General features: G+C 41.7%; 1 non-coding gene across 1 annotated transcript; it reads right to left on the bottom strand.

Annotated features, from left to right (window-relative positions):
• Window positions 1-2,759: 2,759 nt before the first annotated feature.
• Window positions 2,760-2,835, bottom strand: TRNAT-AGU (transfer RNA threonine (anticodon AGU)). Its single transcript has one exon. It is a non-coding gene; the product is annotated as a tRNA-Thr (tRNA).
• Window positions 2,836-22,269: the final 19,434 nt, after the last annotated feature.

Genomic DNA, 22,269 nt, shown 5'->3' with positions numbered 1-22,269 from the left:
GGTCAAGGCACATATGGGAGTTGATGCTTCCTGCTCCTTCCCCCTTCTCTTTCTCCTCTCTCTCTAAAAATGAATAATAATAAAAAAAAACAAAACCCAATGGAGCCTGACCAGGCGATGGCGCAGTAGATAGAGCATCAGACTGGCATGTGGAGGACCCAGAGTGGAGACCCTTAGGTCGCCAGCTTGAGCGCGGGCTTATATGGTTTGAACAAGGCTCACCAACTTGAGCCCAAGGTCGCTGGCTCGAGCAAGGGGTCACTCGGTCTGCTGTAGTCCCCCGGTCAAGGCACATATGAGAAATCAATCAACAAACAACTAAGGAGCTGCAACAATGAATTGATGTTTCTCATCTCTCTCCCTTTCTGTCTGTCCCTCTCTCTGACTCTCTATCTGTGCCACAAACAAAAACAATGGAAAATGGGAATAATTGGTTCATTTAATATTTACACAAATATTTACAGAATAAACTCAAAATGGAACTAAATACTTAAATGTTAGACTCAAAACCATAAAACTCCTAGAATCAAACGCAGTAAAATCTAACATTTCTTTTCTCTTTTTTTTTGACCCAGAGAGTCAGAGAGATGGACAGACAGACAGGAAGGGAGAGATGGGAAGCATCAATTCTTCCTTGCTGTACCTTAGTGGATAGTCCGACGCTCTATCCATGCGCCACTGCCTGGTCAGGCTCCTAACATTTCTCGTAGCAATATTTTTTATGATACTTCTCACAAGAGAAACAAAAGAAAAACAAATGGGAAACCAAAGAAAAACAAATGGGACTACAAACTAAAAAGGATTTGCTCAGCAAAGGAAATCATAACAAACTGAAAGACACTATACTGAATTAAAAAAATATTCACCGGCCCTGGCCGGTTGGCTCAGCGGTAGAGCGTTGGCCTAGCGTGCGGAGGACCCGGGTTCGATTCCGGCCAGGGCACACAGGAGAAGCGCCCATTTGCTTCTCCACCCTTCCGCCGCGCCTTCCTCTCTGTCTCTCTCTTCCCCTCCCGCAGCCAAGGCTCCATTGGAGCAAAGATGGCCTGGGCGCTGGGGATGGCTCTGTGGCCTCTGCCTCAGGCGCTAGAGTGGCTCTGGTCGCAACATGGCAACACCCAGGATGGGCAGAGCATCGCCCCTGGTGGGCGTGCCGGGTGGATCCCGGTCGGGCGCATGCGGAAGTCTGTCTGACTGTCTGTCTGACTGTCTCTCCCTGTTTCCAGCTTCAGAAAAATGCAAAAAAAAAAAAAAAAAAGAAAAAAAATTCACCAATGATATATCTGATAAGGGGTTAATATACAAAATTTATAAAGAACTCATACAACTCAACACTAAAAAAAAAAAAAAAATCCAATTAAAAAAATGGGCAGATATGTGCCCTGGCAGATAGCTCAACTAGTTGGAGCATCGTCCTGGTAGGCCAACATTGCTGGATCAATTTGTGGTTGAAACACATAACAGTTTTCAACCAATGAGGGCATGAATAGGTGGAAAAACAAACTGATATTTCTCTGTGTGTCTGTCTCTTTCTCTCTACAATCAATCAATAAATTAAAATTTTAAAAATGGGCAGAGCCCTGACCAGGTAACTCAGTTGGACAGAGTGTCATCCTGATACTCCAAAGTTGCAGGTTCAATCCCCAGTCAGGGCACATTAAGAACCAACCAATGAATGAATAAATGGGTGGGACAACAAATCCATGTTTCTCTCTCTCTCTCAGTCTTCCTCCCTCTCTAAAATCAGTCAATAAATAAAAAAAATTTAATTTTAAAAATGGGCAGAGGAACTGAATAGACACTTCCTCCAAAGAGGATATACAGATAAACAAACAATAGATATGAAAAGATGCTCAACATCATTAATCATTAGAGAAATACAAATTAAAACTACAATGAGAGATCACTTTACACCTGTCAGAATGGCTATATCAATAAGTCGCCAAATAAAAAGTGTTGGTAAGTGTGTGGAGAAAAGGGAACCCTTGTACCCTGTTCATGGGAATGCAGATTGGAGCAGCTACTATGGAAAATTGTATGGAGGTTCCTCAAAAAATTAAAAATGAAACTGCCTATGACCTAGAGATTCCACCTCTGGGTATATGTCCAAAGAAACCCAAAACACTAATTCAAAAGAATATATGCACCCCAATATTCATTGCAGCATTATTTATAATAGCCAAGATATAAAAGTAACCCAAGTGCCCATCAGTTGACGAATGGATAAAAAAGAGTGGTGGTATAAATATACAATGGAATATTATTCAGCCATAGAAAAGAACAAAATTTCCAGTCCAGGTAGCTCAGTTGGTTAGAGCATTGTCCTGATACAACAAGGTTGCAGGCTTGATCCCTGATCATGGTACATATAAGAATCACCCAATGAATGCATAAATAAGTGGAACAATAAAAATCGATGTTTCTCTAAAATAAATCAATAAAAAATTTTGTTAATTTTTTTTTTTGTGTGTGTGCATTTTTCTGAAGCTGGAAACGGGGAGAGACAGTCAGACAGACTCCCGCATGCGCCCGACCGGGATCCACCCGGCAGGCCCACCAGGGGGCGATGCTCTGCCCATCCTGGGCGTCGCCATGTTGCAACCAGAGCCACTCTAGCGCCTGGGGCAGAGGCCACAGAGCCATCCCCAGCGCCCGGGTCATCTTTGCTCCAATGGAGCCTTGGCTGTGGGAGGGGAAGAGAGAGACAGAGAGGAAGGCGCAGCGAAGGGGTGGAGAAGCAAATGGGCGCTTCTCCTGTGTGCCCTGGCCGGGAATCGAACCCGGGTCCTCCGCACACTAGGCCGACGCTCTACCACTGAGCCAACTGGCCAGGGCTTGTAAATATTTTTAAAAAGACTAAAATCTTACCATTTGTGACAGCATATATGGACCTAAAAGGTATTATGCTAAGTGAAATCAGTCAGAGGAAGACAAATACCATATAATTTCACTTATATGTGAAATCTAAAGAACAAAATAAATGAACAAACAAAACAGGACTGATTCATAAATACCGAGAATAGACTGATGGTTGCCAGAGGGATGAGGATTGGGGGACTGGGTGAAAAGAGGGGAGGGATTAGGAAGTACAAATTGACAGTTACAAAATATTCATGGGAATGTAAAGTACAGCCTAGGGAACATAGTCAATAAATTATTGTAATAACTAGGGATGGTGCCAGGTGGGTATTGGAAATATGGTGGTGTGCAGGGGGGAACACTGTAAAATACATGATTATCTAACCACTATGCTGTACACCTGAAACTACATAATACAAAATAATATTGAATTTAAAATGTAATTGAAAAACAAAATTTTAATTAAAATACAGTATTATACAAATATTTATTGTTATCTTGGATAGTTAGATGCTAGAAATACAAAAAATATAACAAGATCTTGCCCTTAGGAAAACACTAGTTAGGGCAGAGGTTTTTACTATGGGATCCAGGGGGAGGTGAATAAAACTCCTCAAACTATACCCCGAATTTTCTGTGTCAGCTATGAAAAATGTTCATTGCTTTCATTTTACACTCCTCTCTCTCTCTCTCCCTCCCTCTCTCTCTCTCTTTTTCACGTGCGCACGCACGCACACACACACACACACACAACGGCAAAAGAATAAATAAAAAAATGTAAAAAAAACCCCTATTTGGCCTGTAGATAGCTTTATGAATCGATAAATTTTACTGCCACTCATTGTGGGGACATTTGGTGTTTATGTGCTGATACACACCTTCCTTGATTAATAGGCAAAAAGCAAATCAAGTAACGGAAGTTTGTGGTTATTTTTCCTTTTAGGTCCATTTACATGATTTTTGTTGAGTCCTGAATAATATTTACATAACCATATTGTGGTTGTTTCTAGTCCTTAGCTTTTAGAACCAACCAGGTGACATATATGGAACATCTATTTATTATTCACCATGGCAATGAAAAAATAATGGATTAGCAAAAAAAAAAAAAAAAAAAAAAAAAGGGAGGAAAGAGGCAAGATGAATAGGAATGTAGTGGAATTGCTAACGTCCTCAACTTCATTCCAAGGAGTAGGTTAATACTCTCTAAAGGGCTAATTCAAGATTCAAAGTTTTACTTATAATATTTCTAAAGATATAAAGAAAGCTTCTAGAAGAAATAAAATTAGCAAAAATCAGGAGTTGGAGAAGACAGAAGAGTTGGTGCAAATGGCAATAAATTTCTCATTTTTATTATAAGGAGTCAATAGATTCTAAGTTAAGACACAGATATACGTATATTTTTTTACAAAGTAGCAAGCAATTTTACCTTTCAAATCTAGTTATCCAGTGTCTAAAATAAAGTGGGGGTTCAGTGACTAGTTATTGAGTGCATTGATTTAATGCATATTTTTGGAGAGTCCACTATATGCTAGGCTGTGTAGTAGGAGTTGGGGAATACAATGACTAGGAGAGTCTTTCATAAGTTGATGTTTGCCAGATGGGCAGGGAGGTGGGTGCTGGGTAAAAATGGTGAAGGGATTAAGATGTACAAATTGCCAGTTATAAAAATAGTCCCCAGGATGTAAGGTGCAGCATAGGGAATATAGTCAGTAATATTGTATTAATTATGTATGGTATGAGGTAGGCACTAGACTTATCAGGGTGATCACTTCGTAAGTCATATAAATGTCTAATCACTATGTTTGTTGTACATCTAAAATTAATATCATATTGTGTGTCAACTGTAATTGAGAAATTTAAAAAAAGAGATTATCTGCATTTGTGCATCTTACATTCTATTGGAATGGATACATAACAAATAGCTATATAATGCAATATTTAATTAGTTGCAAGTACCATAAGGAAAGTAGACCAAGATAAAAGAATAGACAGTAAATTATTAATTAATTCATCCCTCAGGCTGTAAATATGAAATCTCTGTTCTAACATATTGAAAATATTTGTTCAGCGATAATTAACTGGAAATAGAAGAAAATTAAGGTAAACCAACCAACCATCAAGGATTTATTATTAAGTAAAACTTTGAGGAAGGCATTCCTGTTGACTTTTCTCTTACTCAAAGGATCTTCCTTTGATGTTTCAACAGTTCTGGTAATTCATAGACCTTACCATCATTTAATTATTATGGGAGCAGAATTGGGCAGTCTTGGAAAATCTGAAGCAGATATGTTAAGATTGTTACAGACATATGAAAACAATTTTTTTTTGCTAATGTTTTAAACTACAATTTACATTTAAGAGTCTTTCTTCCCCTCAGTCAAGTTTTAGAGGATATTGAATACATTAAGGGGACATTGTAAAAAGGTGAAATAGTTTCAAAAGGTGAATTCTACCTTTCATTTGTTTCAGATTTATTCATTTCTGCAAGAATTCAGTCTTCTCTAAAAACTGTGTGCCCCCAAGAGAAAATGAACAAAGACATTAAAAGACAATATAAGCCTGACCTGTGGTGGTGCAGTTGGTAAAAGCATTGACCTGGAACACTGAGGTCGCCGGTTCGAAACCCCAGGCTTGCCTGGTCAAGGCATATATGGGAGTTGATGCTTTCTGCCCCTCCCTACCTTCTCTCTGTGTGTCTCTCTGTCTCTTTCTCTGTCTCCACCCTCTAAAATGAGTAAATAAAATCTAAAAACAAAGACAATATAAAAAAGAAAAATGTGTAAATGGTCAATCAACATGAAAATGGTCAACATTACTAGGGATCAAAAAAATGCAAAAATAAAGCAATTTGCATTTTTGTATCTCAAATTAACAAAGTTTTATGTTTTTGATAATAATATGCACTATTAATTAGAGTAGAAGAAAATATTCTTATGCATTACTGGTAGAATTTCAAATTGTTATGAAACCTTTTATAAGTTTCAGTTACATTCAATTGATGCAATTTGGTATTCAGTAACAACAAAAAATTTTAAATATATGTCTTTTATCCAAAAATATTCTGCTTCCAGAAATTTAAGACATAATTAGGTTGAAGATTTAATTATAAGAATGTCAATAACAGCATTGTTTATAATGATTAACAATTTAAAACAATTTATATATTCAAAAATATAAGAAACCGGTTAAATTATTGTAAAATTGGTTAAGACACACCTTTAAAAATAATGATGTAAATACATACCTATTGACATGGAAAGATGGTAATTTTAAAATGTAGGTAAGAGCCTGACCAGGTGGTGGCACAGTGGATAGAGCATTGGACTGGGATGTGGAGGACACAGGTTTGAAACTTCATTGTCTCCGGACTCACCAGCTTGAGCGTAGGGTTGCTGGCTTGAACATGGGATCATAGACATGACCCCATGGTCACTGGCTTGAAGCCCAAGATCTCTGGCTTGAGCCTAAGGCAGGCATGGCCAACATACGGCCTGTAGGCCGAATTCGGCCCGCTAATGAGTTTATGTGGCCCACGATTAAATTTTTAATATTCTCTGCTACTTTAAAATCTCAGCTACTCAGCCCTGGCCGGTTGGCTCAGTGGTAGAGCGTCAGCCTGGTGTGCAGGAGTCCTGGGTTCGATTCCCAGCCAGGGCACACAGGAGAGGCGCCCATCTGCTTTTCCACCCCTCACCCTCTCCTTCTCTGTCTCTCTCTTCCCCTACTGCAGCAGAGGCTCCATTGGAGCGAAAAGATGGCCTGGGCGCTGGGGATGGCTCCTTGGCCTCTGGTCCCGACAGAGCAATGCCCGGGATGGGCAGAGCATCGCCCCCTGGTGGGCGTGCCGGGTGGATCCCGGTCGAGCGCATGCGGGAGTCTGTCTGACTGCCTCCCCATTTCCAGCTTCAGAAAAATACAAAAAAACAAAAAACAAAAAACAAATCTCAGCTACTCAGAAATGGAAGTGTCTTTGATTATTGGAAATTGAATTATTTAAGAAGATAGGATACGCGGAAAAGAATTCCACATGTGACTACTCTAGGGTTAACTTCCAATAATTGGTCAAATGGATTTGCAATACTTCCTTATTTTTTAAAAAAATTCCATTATAAAGATTTACAACTTTTGTACTCATCTGTAATCGATATGAACTGTTTGATGTTTACGGTGAGGTGAAACCCATATTCTTTTAGGCAGAGTTTGCCAGTGAGCACCCAAGATCAAACAATTCGTTATTTTTGTGGTCAGGTGTACTGAATCAAGTGGCATTGTAGCATAGACAACAGCTGCAGTTGATAACTGAAAACGTGTCCAGGCCATTTGTTAAACTAAATAATTGTTTTATTTGCGATATAACCTCTTCAAGCTCATTCTATTAATTAAATATTGTTTTGATTGATTGAGATACATTTTGGATATTTATACGGTATGTAATTATATTTTTATTAAAATAATATAGTATATTAAAATTTTTTCACTCACATTTATTCATAAACAAATCATATAATAAAATTTTGTTTACTTAAATGAATCGTTTTTGTATTTAACATTTTTTATTTTTATTTTATTTTTTTACAGAGACAGAAAGAGTCAGAGAGAGGGATAGACAGGGACAGACAGACAGGAACGGAGAGATGAGAGGCATCAATCATTAGTTTTTTCGTTGCGCGTTGCAACACCTTAATTGTTCATTGATTGCTTTCTCATACGTGCCTTGACCACGGGCCTTCAGCAGACCGAGTAACCCCTTGTTCGAGCCAGCGACCTTGGGCTCAAGCTGTTGAGCTTTTGCTCAAACCAGATGAGCCCGTGCCCAAGCTGGGGACCTTGAGGTCTTGAACCTGGGTCCTCTGCATCCCAGTCCGACGCTCTATCCACTGTGCCACCGCCCGGTCAGGCACACTTTTTAATTTTAAATTTTCATCTGGCTCGTGAAAAAAGTTTTCTTTCTAATCTGGCCCGGGGGCAAAAAATGTTGGCCGCGCCTGGGTTAATGTCTCTGGCTTGAGCCAACCCCTGTTAAGGCACATATGAGAAAGCAATCATTGAACAACTAAGGTGCCACAATGAAGAATTGATGCTTCTCATCTCTCTCCCTTCCTGTCTGTCTGTCCTTCTCTCTGATTCTGTCTCTGGGGAAAAAAATGTAGGTAAGAAAATAACATGCGCACCTGACCTGCGGTGGCGCAGTGGATAAAGCCTTGGCCTGGAATGCTGAGGTCACCAGTTCAAAACCCTAGGTTTGCGTGGTCAAAGCACATATTGCAGTTGATGCTTCCTAGTCCTTCCCCCATTCTCTCTCTCTAAAAATGAATCAATAAAATCTTAAAAACACATAAAAAAAAAGAATATAGCATGTGTAATATAAGCCTAATTTTTTTTTTTTTTTTTAGTGAGAGGAGGGAAGGGAAGGCAGAGACAGACTCCCACACACGCCCCAAGTGGGATCCACCCTGGCAAGCCTGCTAGGGGGCGATGCTCTGCCCAGGGCGGCGATGCTCTGCCCATCTGGAGCTCTTGCTCTGTTGCAACCACAGCCATTTTTTAGCTCCTGAGGTGGAGATCATGGAGTCATCCTCAGCATCCTGGGGCAACTAGCTCCAACTGAGCTATGGCTGCAAGAGGGGAGGAGAAGAGAGAGAGAGAGAGAGAGAGAGAGAGAGAGAGAGAGAAGCGAGAGAGGAATGGGTAGAGAAGCAGATGGATGCTTCTCCTTCTCCTGTGTTCTCTAAATAGGAATCGAACCCAGGACTTCCACACACCAGGCTGATGCTGTACCACTGAGCAAACCTGCCAGGGCTTATAAGCCTCATTTTTTAAAAATTTTAATTTATTATTTTTTACAGAGACAGAGAGTGAGTCAGAGAGAGGGATAGATAGGGACAGACAGACAGGAACAGAGAGAGATGAGAAGCATCAATCATTAGTTTTTCATTGCACGTTGCAACACCTTAGTTGTTCATTGATTGCTTTCTCAAACGTGCCTTGACTGCGGGCCTTCAGCAGACCGAGTAACCCCTTGCTGGACCCAGTGACCTTGGGTTCAAGCTGGTGAGCTTTTGCTCAAACCAGATGAGCCCGCGCTCAAGCTAGCGACCTCGGGATCTTGAACCTGGGTCCTCTACATCCCAGTCTAATGCCCTATCCACTGCTCTCCGCCTGGTCAGGCAAGCCTCATTTTTTAAAGACAAAATTATATGAAGACATGGAAAGGACTATTAAAAATTAACTAAAAATGGAAACTGGTTAACTGTAAAAATGTTAATTATTTTATAAAAGATTTTATTTATTGATTTTAGAGGGGCAGTGTAGAGAAGCAGGTAGCACCAACTCATGGTAGTTGCTTTTTGTATGTGCCTTGACTGGGCAAGCGCAGGGTTTCTGAACCGGCGACCTCAGCATTCCAGGTCAATGCTTTATAAAAACGTTATTTTTCTTAATTCTACATTATTTTTATTTTTCATATTTGTAGTGGAATTATTTTTTAAAAGAACATTAGGTATAAAAAAAACTTCACAAAGCTCAGCAACAGTCAAACAATCCAATTAAAAAATAGGGAGAGGACCTGAACAGATGCTTCTTCCATGAAGACATAGAAACAAATAGATATATGAGAAGATGCTCATCTTCGCTAGCTATTAGAGAAATGCAAATCAAAATTATAGTGAGATACCACCTCACACCTGTTAGATTGGCTGTTATGAACAAGACAGGTAACAAGTGTTGGAGAGGTTGTGGAGAAAAAGAAACCATCATTCACTGATGGTGGGAATGTAAACCGGTACAGCCACTATATATATGATAGAATGGTGGTTCCTCAAAAAAATTTAGAATAGAGCCTGACCATGCGGTAGCACAGTGGATAGAGCGTCAGACTGGGACGCAGAGGACCCAGGTTTGAAACCCTGAGGTCGCTGGTTTGAGTGTGGGATCATAGACATGACCCTATGGTCACTGGCTTGAGACCAAAGGTTGCTGGCTTGAAGCCCAAGGTCTCTGGCTTGAGAAAGGGGTCACTGGCTTGGCTGGAGTCCCCTGGTCAAGGCACATATGAGAAAGCAGTCAATGAACAACTAAGGTGCTGCAACAAAGAATTGATGCTTCTCATCTCTCTCCCTTCTTGCCTGTCTGTCCCTATCTGTCCCTCTCTCTATCTCTCTCTCTGTCTCTGTCACAAAAAAAAAGAAAAGAAAAGAATAGAATTACCATATGACCCAGCAATCCCTCTACTAGGTATCTACCCAAAAAGCTTGAAAAAATTAGTACATAAAGACACTTGCACCCCCGTTTTCATCACAGCATTATTCACAGTGACCAGGACATGGAAACAACCAAAGTATCCCTCTATAGAGGTTTGGATAAAGATGATGTGGTACATATATACAATGGAATACTACTCAGCCATATATAATGATATATTGCCATTTACAACAACATGGATGGACCTTGAGAACATTATACTAAGTGAAATAAGTAAATCAGAAAAAGGTAAGAACTATATGATTCCACACATAGGTGGGACATAAAACTGAGACTCATGGACATAGATAAAAGTGAAGTGGTTACCAGGGGGAAGGAGGAGAGAATACGGGAGTAAAGAGGGACATATGGCCCTGGCTTGTTGGCTCAGTGGATAGAGCATTGGCATGGTGTATGGACATCCTGGGTTTGTATTCCTGGTCAGGGCACACAAGAGAAGCAATAATCTGCTTTCTCCCTCCTCCCTCTCTCCTTCTCTTTTTTTTCCCCTCTTGCAGCCAGTGGCTTGATTGGTCTGAGTCATCAGCCTCAGGCACTGAGAATAGCATCAGCCCGACAGAGGTTTCCAGGTGGATCCTGGTTGGGGTGCATGTGGGAATCTGCCTCACTATCTCCTCTCATCTCACTTTAAAAAAAACCAACAGATTAAGCCTGACCAGGCGGTGGTGCGTGGATAGAGCGTCGGACTGGGATGCAGAGGACCCAGGTTCAAGACCCCGAGGTTGCCAGCTTAAGCGCAGGCTCATCTGGTTTGAGCAAAAGACCACCAGCTTGAACCCAAGGTCGCTGGCTCCAGCAGGGGTTACTCGGTCTGCTGAAGACCCGCGGTCAAGGCACATATGAGAAAGCAATCAATGAACAACTAAGGTGTTGCAACACGCAATGAAAAACTAATGATTGATGCTTCTCATCTCTCTCCGTTCCTGTCTGTCTGTCCCTATCTATCCCTCTCTCTGACTCACTCTCTGTCTCTGTAAAAAAAAAAAAAAAAGGATTAAAATAAATTAAAAAATATATACCTGATGGAAATCTTTCTTATTTATTTAATTAAAACAAACAAACAAATATTAGCCCTGGCCTGTGGCACAGTGAATAGAGTGTTGAGGTCACCAGCTTGATCCCAGGGTCACTGGCTGGATCCCAGGGTCGCTAACTAAAATAGTACTTTTGCTAATTATTAATTTGTCCTCTCATGGCTCCAAAACCATTCTTTTTCCCTGCTCCGTAAAAATGGATCTGAGCCTTTTAATCTTTTTCCTTTGCCAGCTGACACAACGTTTTGTCAGCAGAGGGTGCTGGAGAGACATTGGAGGAAGAAAGGGTTTTGCTTCTAGGTTCTTGCTGGTGGTTTCCCAGTGACCAGCTCCTGCAGCTTCCCCTGAATGTAAGGAAAAACTCACATCTCCTGTGTGTCTCCTCTACACCCAATACTTTACTATAACACCATTTCTCTTCTGATGCCAGATGTGTGGGTTTTCCACTCATTAAGCAATTCTTTGTCACTTTTTTTTTTCTTTGTCACTTTTGATACCGTGGTAACAAAACTGGATTTAATACCTGATGTAATTGTTGTTTCAACTGCCTCCAAAAATATAATATATATATTTTTAATTTATTAATTTGAGAAAGGAGAGAGAGAGAAAGAGGGGGGGGAGAAGCAACTCAGTATTTGCTTCTTGTGGGTACCTTTGACCGGGCAAGCCCAGGGCTTTGAACTGGTGACCTCAGCACTCCGGGTCAACACTCTATCCACTGTACCACCACAGGTCAGGCAAGAAACATAATCTTAACCAGTCTGGAATTTTCTGGTCAAATATCAGTAATCTGTTATGCGGGTCCTCTTCATCCGCCCCCCCCCAGAAAGAAGGGGCAATTGGCATGATAAAAAACTCTTGCCATTCTCTTCCCTCCCAAAACAAGATGTCCTGGTCTAAAAATTATCCTTTCTTCTTTTCTTTTTTTTTGTTTTGTAAATAGCTTTCTTGCCCACGATCTTCTTCCTATAAAAAAAATTCATTTGATAAAACCCCTTGGAGTGTCCTTCTAGTTCAGGGGTCGGGAACCTTTTTGGCTGAGAGAGCCATGAATGCCACATATTTTAAAATGTAATTCCATGAGAGCCATACAATGACCCGTGTACATTACATATTATCCAATAAAAATTTGGTGTTATCCCGGAGGACAGCTGTGATTGGCTCTAGCCATCCGCAACCATGAACATGAGCGGTAGGAAATGAATGGATTGTAATACATGAGAATGTTTTACATTTTTAACGTTATTATTTTTTTTATTAAAGATTTGTCTGCAAGCCAGATGCAGCCTCAAAAGAGCCACACATGGCTCGCGAGCCATAGGTTCCCGACCCCTGTATCTAGTTGCTAGATGAGATGCTGCCTGATTTGAGAATCACTTAATAACGCCAATTAGCTCTTCACATTTACTTGGCTGAATTTTTCTCCTTTTATTTTTTTATAGTGAAAGAGAGGGTGAAGGGAAGGGAAGGAGATGAGAAGCATCAAGTTGTAGTTGTGGCATTTTAATTATTCATTGATTGCTTCTTATATGTGCCTTGACTGGGGTGCTTTAACTGAGCCAGTGACCCCTTGTTCAAGCCAGTGACCTTTGGGATAAAGCCCGCAACCATGGGATCATGTTGGCAACCCTGCACTCAAGCTGATGAGTTCATGCTCAAGCCAGCAACCTCGGGATTTCAAACCTAGGACTTTAGCATCCCAGATTGCCACTGTATCACTGTACCACCACCAGTCAGGCTGAATATTTTTTAATTTTAATTTTTAATTTACTGTCTTGACATGGTTTGAAGTGGCCCCCTCAATGTAACACCCTCTACACCACGTATCATGCCCCACACCACAAATTTTTTTTAACACACTCAACTTGCTTGTTCTCAACTGCAGTCAAACAAGGCAACACTCTGCCTTCTTGTTATAGCTTTCACCCTGTGAACAAGTGTTTTTTTTCACCATCTATTTAGTGCCCCATTCCCCACATTTTTGTGCTTATTAGTAATTTTACTGTTTAAATGGCCCTCAAGCACCATTTTTGAAGTGCTGTCTAATGTTCCTAAGTGCAAGAAGGCTGTGAGATGCCTTTTGGAGAAAATACCTGTGTTAGCTAGCTAGGCTTTGCTCAGGCATGCGCTATAATGGTGCCTGAGAGTGAAATGTTAATGAATTAACAATATATAGTAAATAGGTGATCCTTCAACAGGAACACAAAGTAAGCTCATGTATTAATTGATGAAAATCTTGTGGCCAGTGGCTCACAAGAACATAATCCTGAATTACCCCTAAGAGTAATATATTAGATAATTCATTGTTCATAGCAACCTTATAGTGTATTACTTAGAATAATAAGAATTGACTGTATTAAAAACCTTTCCTGTTCCAATTACAATGTGATATCTCTCTTCTTATTGGATCAGACTGATAGAGTACTAAAATCATCATTAAATTATTGTTTCACTAATTCGTTATTTCTTCCACATATTAGTAGAGTCACACATTTTCTATAGTAAGTAAAGTTTCAGAGGTTCAGAAAACCATAATTGGAGAAAGCTGATTAATTCACATTTTTATGTGGAAATAATTTATTTGCATTTTTGAAATATATATATATTTAGATTTTGTTTATTGATTTTAGAGAGTGGATAGAGAGAAAAACACAGGAAGCATCAACTCATAGTAGTTGCTTCTCATATGTGTTTTGACTTGGCAAGCCTGGGGTTTCAAACCAGCAACCTCAGCATTCCAGGTTGATGCCTTATCCACTGTGTCACCACATGTCGGGCTGAATATGCACAATCTTTATAGCTACAAATAATGTTGGGTTTTTCATAATTTCAGATATTTCAGATATTCTCTTCTTTATGTATTTTAGAATTTACAAAGGCATTTCTTTTTTTCCAATGCTTAACAATGGAAAATTAATGGAATAAATTTAGCTGGCTGCTCTATTATCGCACAGCAATTATGGGCAGAATAGTTACTTTAAGCTGGTGAAAACGGTGTTTCTGAGCCGGAGACACACTCTACAGTATTTCAAATATTTCTTCCAAATGTCATAAATTCAAAATAGCACATTGCAGGTCTATGATGTCCATCACCCTTATTAAGAAATCTGTTGCATGTTTTAATATCTGTTGGGGCAAGACGGAGGGATGCAGAAGTCTTCCAAACTTATAAACAAGAGCAAAGAATGGATAAAACATTACTTTGTTTCAGCTTCATCCAACATTAACATGGTCGGAAAAGATCCTATTGATCCAAGCACCTTTCACATAAATCAGAGTCAACGTCAAGGCTTTGAGAGCTGCCTAGGTCATAAAGGCTAACTTCTTAGGTTCGGTTTTTCCACATCACCGCTGACATGCAATGATTTCATGACAGAATTGCTTAACAGCATTTCTGCTAACAGATGAAATGAAGAGTGTGATGGGAAGCAGACTTATATCCTCTTTCTTCTCACCACGCCTTCTGACCTTCTTTCCCAGCTAAAACACTCCCCCATATGCACATTCAGATAGAGAGGAAGCGGTGGGGGTGCGTCCTACCCCTATTTCCATAATTTCAAGCCCACCGACCCAAATAAAAATAATATAAAGAAAATATGCATAAAGCATAGCTATCTTTATGGCTCTGTAGCCACAGTCTAAGCAAAAACCTTGTGCTTACTGGGTGCACCCAGCTTCCAATCAAAGCATTCCCTTCCATTGATGGCTCTGGAGAAATGAAGAACGAAGGGCTCTGGAATGAAGGGGTAGGTGAGTGAGGAAATCATGAAAGAGGGACGATTAGATAAGGTTTCCTTTCCAGCCTCCCTCAAGCCTTCCTTCATGTGACAAGGGGAAAGAGAGCTGCTTCAAATTCCTGCCCACACCCACGGGTACAACCCATGTCTCAGAGCTGGTATTAAAGGAGTTCCAGGAACTTCAATGACCTTTTTTGAAGGTGGGGGCCTTAGCCGATTTCTTCATTCATTCATTGGAAAACTGACCTGTTGGTCTTGGAGAGCTTTAAAGCATAGTAGCCTTTTCGTTTGTCAGTAGACATTTCAGTATTAGCAAGAGAAGTTAGAAGATTTTAGACCCTGAGGTCCACTTGGTGGTTCTTATTAAGCCCTGATTCGTCTAAATAAAGTGAAATGATAATGGTTACAATAAACTTCACTGCAATAATTTTTTTATTTAGTTAGTATTTGTATTTTTCCCAAGTGAGAAGTGGCAGGCAGCAGACAGGCAGACTCTCGCATGTGCCTGACCCGGATCCACCCGGCATGTCCACCAGGGGGCGGTGCTCAGCGTATCTGGGGCGTTGCTGTGCTGCAATTGGAGCCATTCTAACACTTGAGGCAGAGGTCATGGAGCTGTCCTCAGTGTCAAGGCCAACTTTGCTCCCATGGAGCCTTGGCTGCAGGAGGGGAAGAGAGAGATGGAGAGAAAGGAGAGGGGGAAGGGTGAAGAGGCAGATGGGCACTTCTCCTGTGTGCCCTGGCCCAGAATCAAACCCAGGACTTCCACACACCAGGCCGATGCTCTACCTCTGAGCTAACTGGCCAGGCCTGTAATAATTTTAATATATTTTTAATGTGATCATTTGTTGGCAATTTAAATTTAGTGCCCATAGCAGTATTTATTCCCTGCTGAAAGGGTTCCTAGCAAAATTCCTGTTTTACATTTTAGCTCTAGTTTCCCTCACTGTTCAGAAATGTCAACGTTACACGACTTTGTTGCCTCGTGATTGCCAGAGGGCTCTGAATTGCAGCTTGCGTAGATGATGAAGCATCATGGTAATGAATTCATTTATCTGGGAGCATCTCTTCTTGTTCAAAGGCCATATTGTTATAAAGTACCGCACCCCAGATTCTGAAAGGCATAGTACTTCATTTCATTGAGTTCACGTAGAGACACCCAGTCCAGATGAATTTTGAAGAGTTTTATTAAAGAAGGAAATTTTAAATATACCGGCCGCATATGGCTGACATGGGGCATCTGCAGGCCCAAATAAATCATGCAGTCCTAAAAATAGTTCAGGGGCTGTTTATATACTCTTGATCACACACAGGTGAGGGAGAGCATGACATCATGGCACAGGCTAGCAACATTTGTTTAGGGCAGGTGTCCCCAAACTGCAGCCGCCGGTGGGCTGCATGCGGCCCCCTGAGGCCATTTATCCAGCCCTCGCAGCACTTCCAGAAGAGGCACCTCTTTCATTGGTGGTCAGTGAGAGGAGCACTGTATGTGGCGGCCCTCCAACGGTCTGAGGGACAGTGAACTGGCCCCCTGTGTAAAATGTTTGGGGACCCTGGTTTAGGGGATACAAAGAAATATTAAGACTTGCAAGGTAACACAATCAAAGATGTTTACAAATCTTTCAGGGTTCAACTTCCCTCACTAACCTAGAAGTATTTTACCCTCAAGAATCCAGGAAGGGGGAGGAACTACAATCAATGCAAGGTGATATGTAAATTTTGCCTCCTATTGAAAGAGAAGAAGTTTCTAGGTTAACCTTTATTTTAGATTTAAAACTGAATGACCTATTGTTCTTGCAAGCTAGAAACTTCTATACTCTTCTCCCTCCCCTCCCTGAAGGAGGGACGGGACAGGAAAGCCTGATAGGAAAGCCTGACCTTTCCTCCCAGAATATCAATATCAATTTTCAGCTTTTTGATACCTTACAACAATACAAGGGAATAGAGATAATAAACAAAGAGGCTTTGGTGAGCTAGGAGCCTGTCTAGCTGGGAAGATGCCATGCTGCTGATTTTGAAGTTGGGGAATGGGGAAACAAAGATTATGACTGAGAATTTAAGCTACCATGGGACTATGGGAGGAGCTAGGGTTTATGGGAGCAGTTCTTACACTAGGCCTTCCTACAGGAAAAGCTCTGCTCTCAGTAAAGCTCTACAGTTGTAACTGTCCCTCCCCTTAACTTCATTTTCTCTTCTACATATATTTCTCCATCTTGGTACACCCTGCAGTGTGTGCACCTGGCTTGCCGTGTCTGTAAGCACTGGGTTACAACCTTTTTCTTTTTTTCCAAATAAATCCTTTTGTCAATGAAACACTTAGTGGACATTATTTTTCAGTTGATAGAGGCCTTTGTGGAATGCAGGGGGCCTCTAGAAGCTGGAAAGGCAAGGAGATGCATTCTCTTCCAGGGCCTCCAGAGGGAATGCAGCCCTGTGGGCCCATTTTAGAATTCTGACCTCGAAAACTCGAAGACAACAAATGCATGTTGTTTTGAGCCACTAAATTTGTGGTAACTTGTTACAGCAGCAATAAGAAAATAATATAGGAAGAATATAAGTAATGAACAGAGATGATTTGGTGAGCTAGGAGCCTGCCTTGCTGGGAAAACTCTGACAGGAAGTTTTGCTTGGAACTAGTAGTAACAAGAACAAGGAGAAGGGAGGGCTAGAAATAGTGTAAGGCCAGTGGCCACCATGGCCATGCAGGTTCACATTGGATTCGGGCAGACGGTTAAGGAACTGTGGAGCCAGAAAATGGTGGGCCATTCTGTTTATTAAAGTCTCATAATGGTGGACAAACAAACAGGCAGGGAAAACTGCTTCCCTTTCTCTCAGGGCTCCCAAGCCCTGACTTGGTCTCCGGTTCTACAACCCAGACTCCTTCTCTGGGCTCACCCTCCAGACTCACAGGACCCCAGCAGCCTCAGCAGGGCTCCCAAGCCCCTCAGCACTCTCCAGCAAAACAGGCCAGGCAGAAATACCCACTCTCCAGCAAATAATTACCCCTCCCCATGAAGGCAGGCAATCAGCCGCCCTGAGGGCAAGCACCTGCAGCCTTATATAGACTATACACACATGGTGCTGCCTCACACCAGTGCAAAATACAAGTGAGCAAACCTAAACACACGTGTTTCACACTTGAAACACATTGGTTTGCCCAACAATAGAAGGGGTCAAAGAACACAGAAAGTGGCAGATTCCAAAGATTTGAAAAGAATGAGTGTATTAGTTGGTTAGGGCTGCCAGAACAAGATACCACATGGTAGGTAGGTTAAAGAAACACTCAAGTTAATTTCTTACAGTTCTGGAGGCTAGAAGTCCAAGGTCTAGGTGTCAGCTGGGTTGGTTTCTACTGAGGCCTTTCTCCCAGAGGGTCTCTCTCTTACTCTGTCCTCACATGATCTTTCCTCTGAGCATGCTCTGCCCAGGTGTCTCTGTGTGTCCAAATTTCCTCTTGTAAGGGAACCAGGCAGAGTGGGTTAGGGCCTATCCAACGGCCCCACTTTTAACTCAATCATCTCTTTAAAGGCCTTATCTCCAGATAGTCACGTGGGTATTAGGCTTCAACATGTGGATTGGGGGGGGGTACAATTCAGCCCATAACAGTGGGGTTGACAAATGGAGAAATGGTCTACAAAATAACTGTTTAGTGCCCAGATTGGAGAATAAGGCAATATACAACAATTCAATGCAAGAAAAGTGTTTTGGGTTTAGATGCCGGATTAGGAAAAGGACTTTCTTTAGTGGAGCAATTGGCAATACATATTTTTTATTTATTTATTTATTTTTGTGAGAGAAACAGAGAGGGACAGATAGGGACAAACAGACGGGAAGGGAGAGAGATGAGAAGCATCAATTCTTTTTTTTTTTTTTTTTTTTATAAATAAATTTTTATTTTAATGGGGTGACATCAATAAATCAGGGTACATACATTCAAAGAAAACATTTCCAGGTTATCTTGTTATTTAGTTCTGTTGCATACCCATCACCCGAAGAGAGATCGTCCTCCGCCACCCTCCATCCAGTTCTCTCTGTACCCCTCCCCCTCCCCTCTCCCTCCTTCCCTCCCCCCACCCCCCATAGCCAGCACACTCCTGTTCATGCCTCTTAGTCTCGCTTTTATGTCCCACCAATGTATGGAATCCTGCAGTTCCTGTTTTTTTCTGATTCACCCATTTCACCCCGCACAATGCTACCAAGACTCCACCATTCCGCTATAAGTGATCCGATGTCACCCTTTCTCCTAGCTGAATAATATACCATGGTGTATATGTGCCCCGTCTTCTTTATCCAGTCCTCTATTTTTTTTACAGTGATTAACAGCCTTTAAGCAAACTCTTGGCCAATACAGCAAGAATCCATGAATGAGTAGTGTCCTTAACATGTTCCCCAAGTCCAAGTTGGCCCCATCACCATGCCAAATCCCCGAAAAATGCAACCCAACCACAGTTCAGTCTGTTAGGAGCCGCCACAGGGAGCAGGAGTCCAGGAAAGTTCCCCACAGGAAAAGTCCGCATGGCACTGGAATTGTTGTCACCATTCTGTACTTTGCAGCTCATGTCCAAGTCCCAATGACCGCTGCTTCTAGCTGGTAATGATTCAGGCAGACTGGAAAAAACCATTTGCAGCATGCGTGGATATGGAGCTTCTGTTCTCCTCTGCCTGGAGAGTTGAGACCAGGATGCTTTTCCCTGGAGCTCTGTGACTGTGGCCTGGTAAAGAGAACCTTGGGATACACTAAGCTAGGTGGCAAAGGTAAATTCATAATACAAGTTGGCATAAGGAGGAAAGAGAGCTCTAAATTAAGAGTAGGTCTCAGCCTGAAATATGAGTGGGGCATTGAGGTAGGAGGGATAAAGGAAACACTATATATTAAGCAAAGCAGCAGAAAATAGGACTATCAACACCCACAACAGAGATCTTTGAGGGAAGAATAAAAAACCTGACTATTCAGGCAAAACATAGTTAAGTGGCCCTTGTGCAAATGAGATCAGTTTACCTGCTTCTTGGAAGAAATACCCTAGGCTCGTCCACAGTGTCGTAGATGGGGCCGACGGCCCTGGGCACCTTCAGCCTTCAGTGGCAAACCCCAGCTTTCTGGGCAAGGTTAGGTCATAGGTGGTTGGAGCAGGGCTGGAAGAGACTGAACCCTCCCTTAGAGGAGCGAGGGGGAAGCCCACCTTCCAGTGTCCCTGTTTCCTCACAGCAGAGGCGTGTAAGCCTGGCAGGCTTTAGCTCAATGACCTTCCTTTCCACTATTGAAGCAGGACCCAGATGGCATCCTATGAGACCCTTTTGGGTGTTGGAGCCTTTAAGGGTGTATCCTAAAAGCTGGTAGTTCCCCTGATCTCTATTGGGCTTTTTCTGCCTCTAGGTATCTTAAAAGCCATTCTCAGAAGATCTCGCTGAGGGGTTTGAGGATCCCCTTCCGCCTATATAAATCTTTTCCATATATCTGGAGCTATTTGGAAAAAAGACAAAACAGTGTTATTAGCTAGATCTAATAAAGAAGGTAGTAGTTTGCAGGCGAAAAAGATTTGGTGTCTCCTGTTCATCAGCATTCAAAAGAAATGTAAATTTTTTTTTTTTTTAAGTAAAAAGCATGATATGGTAGACCCGTCGGAGTCATTGGCCTGGTGTGCAGGATTCCCGGGTTCGATTCCCGGCCAGAGCACACAGGAGAAGCGCCCATCTACCTCTCCATTCCTCCCCCTCTCCTTCCGCCCGCAGCCAAGGTTCCACCGGAGCAAATCCACCCTGGACCCTAAGGATGGCCCCATGGCCTCTGCCCCAGTCACCAGAATGGCTCCGGTTGCAACAGAGCAACATCCCAGATGGGCAGAGCATTCCCCCCGGTAGGCATGCCAGGTGGATCCCAGTCAGGCACATGCAGGAGTCTGTCTGACTGCCTCCCCATCCCCATCCTCAGAAATATACAAAAAATAAATAAATAAAAGAAAAATACTAAAAAAAAAAAGGGGGGGGCATACCCTTGTGCTAAAGCACCAGGGAGCATGGAGTGAGCTTGAGTATGTCCTATGAAACATGGAGATCTATGTTTCTATATAAGTCTTTGAAGAAGGAGGAACTGCTGAAATAGTTTATCAGCATTTGTCCCTAAGACAGCAGTCTTTATAGTGGGAACACCATACGTAAATATTTGCTGTCTGTCTATAGATTAAGGGGGGAATATGGCAAATGCTGAAAGGCCATGATCTTTGTGCTCCTCCCCTCCCCCAACCCCTCCCTCTCCTCCCCCGACCCTGTAACCCCCACACTGTTGTTTATGTCTCTGAGTCTCATCTTTATGTCCCACCTATGTGTGGAAACATATAGTTCTTAGTTTTTTCTGATTTACTTCTTTCACTCAGTATAATGTTATCAAGGCCCATCCATGTTGTTGTAAAAGATCCGATGTCATCATTTCTTGTGGCTGAGTAGTATTCCATAGTATATATATACCAAAGCTTTTTAATCCACTCGTCCTCTGATGGACACTTGGGCTGTTTCCAAATCTTTGCTATTGTGAACAATGCTGCCATAAACATGGGGGTGCATTTCTTCTTTTCAAACAGTGCTATGGTGTTCTTGGGGTATATTCCTAACAGTGGTATAGCTGGGTCAAAAGGCAGTTCGATTTTTAATTTCTTGAGGAATCTCCATATTGTTTTCCACAGTGGCTGCACCAGTCTGCATTCCCACCAGCAGTGCAGGAGGGTTCCCTTTTCTCCACATCCTCGCCAGCACTTATTCTGTGTTGTTTTATTGATGAGCGCCATTCTGACTGGTGTGAGGTGATATCTCATTGTGGTTTTAATTTGCATTTCTCTAATCATTAGTGATGTTGAACATTTTTTCATATGCCTATTGGCCATCTGTGTGTCCTCTTTGGAGAAGTGTCTATTCATTTCTTTTGCCCATTTTTGGATTGGATTGTTTGTTTTCCTGGTATTAAGTTTTACAAGTTCTTTATAAATTTTGGTTATTAACCCCTTATCAGACGCTATGTCAAATATATTCTCCCATTGTGTAGTTTGTCTTTTTATTCTGTTCTTATTGTCTTTAGCTGTGCAGAAGCTTTTTAGTTTGATAAAGTCCCATTTGTTTATCCTGTCTTTTATTTCACTTGCCTGTGGAGACAAATCAGCAAATATATTGCTGCGAGAGATGTCAGAGAGCTTACTGCCTATGTTTTCTTCTAAGATGCTTATGGTTTCACGGCTTATATTCAAGTCTTTTATCCATTTTGAGTTTATTTTTGTGAGTGGTGTAAGTTGGTGGTCTAGCTTCATTTTTTTGCAGGTAGCTGTCCAGTTTTCCCAACACCATTTGTTGAAGAGGCTGTCTTTACTCCATTGTATTGTCTTACCTCCTTTGTC

The sequence above is a fragment of the Saccopteryx bilineata genome, chromosome 4 (assembly GCF_036850765.1).
Source record: "Saccopteryx bilineata isolate mSacBil1 chromosome 4, mSacBil1_pri_phased_curated, whole genome shotgun sequence".
NCBI classification, from domain to species: Eukaryota; Metazoa; Chordata; class Mammalia; order Chiroptera; family Emballonuridae; genus Saccopteryx; species Saccopteryx bilineata.
Note: the sequence above shows the minus strand (reverse complement) of the source record. Positions and strands in the feature narration are given on the sequence as shown.